We start from the raw sequence: 5,989 nt of genomic DNA on the forward strand, positions 1-5,989 counted from the left end.
TATTTTGCCCAAAATCGGATAAGAGCGTACATGTAATAATTAGATTTTATTTATTTAATTATGTCTAGTTAATCACACGTCATTAATTTCTATTTGACCCCTAAAAAGTCGCTAGAAGCCGATAAATTTTTTTCCCGTTAAAACCAGAATTTTGTCCGAAAAGTTTATAAAACCCACTAATTGTAGCGACTTTGTTGCTAAAACGGCAACCCTGGTACCATTGCTCGGGCTTCCGTCACGATGTTGCACTTTCCGTGCAACAATGTTGCAAGATCTTATCTTCGCCGACACTTGCTAACCCTTTTCCACTTAGGATCCGTTTATTAATTCGGAAGACAAAGATGTTGTTGTTGTTGTTGTGGTCTTCAGTCCTGAGACTGGTTTGATGCAGCTCTCCATGCTACTCTATCCTGTGCAAGCTTCTTCATCTCCCAGTACCTACTGCAACCTACATCCTTCTGAATCTGCTTAGTGTATTCATCTCTTGGTCTCCCCCTACGATTTTTACCCTCCACACTGCCCTCCAATGCTAAATTTGTGATCCCTTGATGCCTCAAAACATGTCCTACCAACCGATCCCTTCTTCTAGTCAAGTTGTGCCACAAACTTCTCTTCTCCCCAATCCTATTCAATACCTCCTCATTAGTTACGTGATCTAACCACCTAATCTTCAGCATTCTTCTGTAGCACCACATTTCGAAAGCTTCTATTCTCTTCTTGTCCAAACTAGTTATCGTCCATGTTTCACTTCCATACATGGCTACACTCCATACAAATACTTTCAAAAACGACTTCCTGACACTTAAATCTATACTCGATGTTAACAAATTCCACTTCTTGAGAAACGCTTTCCTTGCCATTGCCAGTCTACATTTTATATCCTCTCTACTTCGACCATCATCGGTTATTTTACTCCCTAAATAGCAAAACTCCTTTACTACTTTAAGTTTCTCATTTCCTAATCTAATTCCCTCAGCATCACCCGACTTAATTTGACCACAGTCCATTATCCTCGTTTTGCTTTTGTTGATGTTCATCTTATATCCTCCTTTCAAGACACTGTCCATTCCGTTCAACTGCTCTTCCAAGTCCTTTGCTGTCTCTGACAGAATTACAATGTCATCGGCGAACCTCAAAGTTTTTACTTCTTCTCCATGAATTTTAATACCTACTCCGAATTCTTCTTTTGTTTCCTTTACTGCTTGCTCAATATACAGATTGAATAACATCGGGGAGAGCCTACAACCCTGTCTTACTCCTTTCCCAACCACTGCTTCCCTTTCATGCCCCTCGATTCTTATAACTGCCATCTGGTTTCTGTACAAACTGTAAATAGCCTTTCGCTCCCTGTATTTTACCCCTGCCGCCTTCAGAATTTGAAAGAGAGTATTCCAGTTAACATTGTCAAAAGCTTTCTCTAAGTCTACAAATGCTAGAAACGTAGGTTTGCCTTTCCTTAATCTTTCTTCTAAGATAAGTCGTAAGGTCAGTATTGCCTCACGTGTTCCAACATTTCTACGGAATCCGAACTGATCTTCCCCGAGGTCGGCTTCTACCAGTTTTTCCATTCGTCTGTAAAGAATTCGCGTTAGTATTTTGCAGCTGTGACTTATTAAACTGATAGTTCGGTATTTTTCACATCTGTCAACACCTGCTTTCTTGAAGACAAAGATGGCGATTGAAATTTCGTAAACAGATCTCGCCGCAAAGAAAACCGCCTTTGTTTCAGTGACTGCCACCCCAACTCGCGTATCAGATAAGTGACACTCTCACCCCTACTGCTCGATAACACGAAACGAGCTGCCTTCCTTTGCACTTTTTCGATGTCTTCCGTCAGTCCTACCTGGTAAGGATCCCACAGCGCGCAGCAGTATTCCAGCAGAGGACGGACAAGTGTAATGTGGGCTGTCTCTTTGTAGGTTTGTCGCATCTTCTAAGTGTTCTGCCAACAAAGCGCAGTCTTTGGTTCGCCTTCCCCACAATATTATCTATGTGGTCTTTCCAATTTAAGTTGCTCGTAATTCTAATTTTTAGGTATTTAGTCGAATTGACAGCCCTTAGATTTGTGCGATTTTCGTATACCCAATATTTATCGGATTTCTTTTAGTACCCATGTGATGACCTCGCACTTTTCTTTGTTTAGTGCCAATTGCCACTTTTCGCACCATGCAGAAATTCTCTCTAGGTTATTTTGTAACTGGAATTGATCGCCTGATGATTTTACTAGGCGGTAAATTACAGCGCAATCTGCAAACAATCTAAGGGGGCTGCTCACATTATCACCTAGATCATTTATGTAAATCAGAAACAGCAAAGAGCCTATGACACTACCTTGCGGAACGCCAGATATCACTTCAGTTCTACTCGATGATTTACCGTCTGTGACTAAGAACAGTGACCTCTGTGAGAGGAAATTACTAATCCATTTACACAACTGAGGCGATACTCCATATGCACGCAATTTGATCAATAGTCTTTTGTGAGGAACGGTATCAAAAGCCTTCTGGAAATCTAGGAATATGGAATCGATCTGCGATCCCTTGTCGACAGCACTCATTACTTCATGGGAATAAAGAGCTAGCTGTGTTGCACAAGAACTATATTTTCTGAATACTTGTTGGTTATGTATCAATGAGTCATTTTCTTCAAGGTGATTCATAATGTTCGAGTACAGTATATGCTCCAAAACCCTACTGCAAATTGAGGTCAGTGATATGGGTCTGTAATTCAATGGGTGACTCCTATTTCTTTTCTTGAATATTGGTGTGAAGAATTTGAAGATATAGTTTTACTCACCGATGTGATTATGAAATTCTGGTCTTACATTCAGTCAGTGACCGAATCGAAATCAACGATGTCATCCAACAAGTCGCCCAGTGAGCATACTGGTCCCTAAACGGAAGTTGATACAGAGGAAGCCGAAATACTGTATTCGGTTTCCCGAAGTGTTTCACCGCTGAAAATCGTAATAGAGTTCCTCCTTTCGATCGTCGTACTAACACCTTATTGGCAGCAACATGGATTCCGCAAACAGAGATCCTGCGAAAGTCAGTCGCTCTGCTCGTCCAGAGACCCGGAGACAGCGGCACGCATGTTGATGCCGTACTCATTAACATCAGAAAGGCATTCGATCAATTTCCGCAAACTCGTTTAACGAAAAAAAAAAACATTAGTTTGCCGTATATAGGACCAGAATTGTGAATGTAATCTGGACTATGAGTATACACTTGAAACGTCCCCTTTGAAAAATAGTACATGACTGTGCTTAACCTGACACACAATGTTTTTAGCGCAACGCAATCTGACTATCAAAGATCCCTGCAAAAGAATGGCCCTGAGTAACTTTAACCTATACCTTTCACAAATCACTTACCTCACAAAAATCTTCGTTACTCGAACTACTGCAATACAGCGAGCGCCACTACTGCCAGCTAAATAAAAGATTCAAACTACTGAAGGCACTACCTACTAATAGGGATAGTTAGCAAATGAAAGATTTTAATAGAGAACAAACACTGTATTTACCTTAATATCATCAAAAGTCATAATATATGTAATTTCAAAACTCCGCCATCTCTCTCCTCACATCCACCACTGCTGGCGGCTCACCTCTAACTGCGCAACGCTACGCGCTGTTCACATCCAGCTGCCGCTGCCCAACACTACAATGGCAGACAACAATGCAAACTAGCCTCATACTGCAGACAGCACAGCCAGTGATTTACATACAGAGCGCTACGTAACGTTGCCAATAAGAAAACATAAACAGCCTACTTACACACTGAAGAGTCAAAGAAACTTTTACCACTACCTATTATCGTGTACGGCCCCCGTGAGCACGCAGAAGTGCCGCAACACGACGTGGCATGTACTCGACTGATGTGTGAAGTAGTGCTGGAGGGAACTGACACCATGAATCCTGCAGGGCTGTCCATAAATCCGTAAGAGTACGAGGTGGTGGAGAGCTCTTCTGAACAGCACGTTGCAAGGCATCCCACAAATGCTCAGTAATGCTCTTGTTTGGGGAATTTTGTGGCCAGCGAAAGTGCTTAAACTCAGAAGAGTGTTCCTGGAACCACTCTCTAGCATTTCTGGACGTGTGCGGTGTCGCATTGTCCTGCTGGAATTGCCCAAGTCGGAATGCAAAATGGACATGAATGAATGCATATGACCAGACAGGATGCTTACGTACGTGTCACCTGACAGAGTTATATCTAGACGTATCAGGGGTCCCGTATCACTCCAACTACACACGCCCGACACCATTACAGAGCCTCCACCAGCTTGAATAATCCCCTGCTGACATACAGGGTCCATGGATTCATAAGGTTGTCTCCATACCCGTACACGTCCATCCACTCGATGCAATTTGAAACGAGACTTTTCCGACCAGGCAACGTGTGTCCGGTCAACAACAGTCTAATGTCGGTGTTGACGGGCCCACGCGAGGCGTAAAGCTCTGTGTCGTGCAGTCACGAAGTGTACACTAGTGGGCCTTCAGCACCGAAATGCCATATCGATGATGTTTCGTTGACACTTGTTGATGCCCCAGCAATTATACGAGGGCAGTTCAATAAGTAATGCAACACATTTTTTTTCTGAAACAGGGGTTGTTTTATTCAGCATTGAAATACACCAGGTTATTCCCCAATCTTTTAGCTACACAACACTATTTTTCAACGTAATCTCTATTCAATGCTACGGCCTTACGCCACCTTGAAATGAGAAACTGTATGCCTGCACGGTACCATTCCATTGGTCGATGTCGGAGCCAACGTCGTACTGTATCAATAACTTCTTCATCATCCGCATAGTGCCTCCCACGGATTGCGTCCTTCATTGGGCCAAACATATCGAAATCCGACGGTGCGAGATCGGGGCAGTAGGATGCATGAGGAAGAACAGTCCACTGAAGTTTTGTGAGCTCCTCTCGGGAGCGAAGACTTGTGTGAGGTCTTGCGTTGTCATGAAGAAGGAGAAGTTCGTTCAGATTTTTGTGCCTATGAACACGCTGAAGTCGTTTCTTCAATTTCTGAAGAGTAGCACAATACGCTTCAGAGTTGATCGTTTGACCATGGGGAAGGACATCGAACAGAATAACCCCTTCAGCATCCCAGAAGACTGTAACCATGACTTTACCGGCTGAGGATATGGCTTTAAACTTTTTCTTGGTAGGGGAGTGAGTGTGGCGCCACTCCATTGATTGCCGTTTTGTTTCAGGTTCGAAGTGATGAACCCATGTTTCATCGCCTGTAACAATCTTTGACAAGAAATTGTCATCCTCAGCCACATGACGAGCAAGCAATTCCGCACAGATGGTTCTCCTTTGCTCTTTATGGTGTTCGGTTAGACAACGAGGGACCCAGCGGGAACAAACCTTTGAATATCCCAACTGGAGAACAATTATGACAGCACTATCAACAGAGATGTCAAGTTGAGCACTGAGTTATTTGATGGTGATCCGTCGATCATCTCGAACGAGTGTGTTCGCACGCTCCGCCATTGCAGGAGTCACAGCTGTGCACGGCCGGCCCGCACGCGGGAGATCAGACAGTCTTGCTTGACCTTGCGGCGATGATGACACACGCTTTGTCCAACGACTCGCCATGCTTTTGTCCACTGCCAGATCACCGTAGACATTCTGCAAGCGCCTATGAATATCTGAGATGCCCTGGTTTTCCGCCAAAAGAAACTCGATCACTGCCCGTTGTTTGCAACGCACATCCGTTACAGACGCCATTTTAACAGCTCCGTACAGCGCTGCCACCTGTCGGAAGTCAATGAAACTATGCGAGACGAAGCGGGAATGTTTGAAAATATTCCACAAGAAATTTCCGGTTTTTTCAACCAAAATTGGCCGAGAAAAAAAATGTGTTGCATTACTTATTGAACTGCCCTCGTATCTGCAGCAGTTTGCGGAGGGGTTGCACTTCTGTCACGTTGAACGATTCTCTTCAGTCATCGTTGGTCCCGTTCTTGCAGGATCTTT

This window comes from Schistocerca cancellata, chromosome 5, assembly GCF_023864275.1.
Source record: "Schistocerca cancellata isolate TAMUIC-IGC-003103 chromosome 5, iqSchCanc2.1, whole genome shotgun sequence".
In the NCBI taxonomy this organism is placed as follows: Eukaryota; Metazoa; Arthropoda; class Insecta; order Orthoptera; family Acrididae; genus Schistocerca; species Schistocerca cancellata.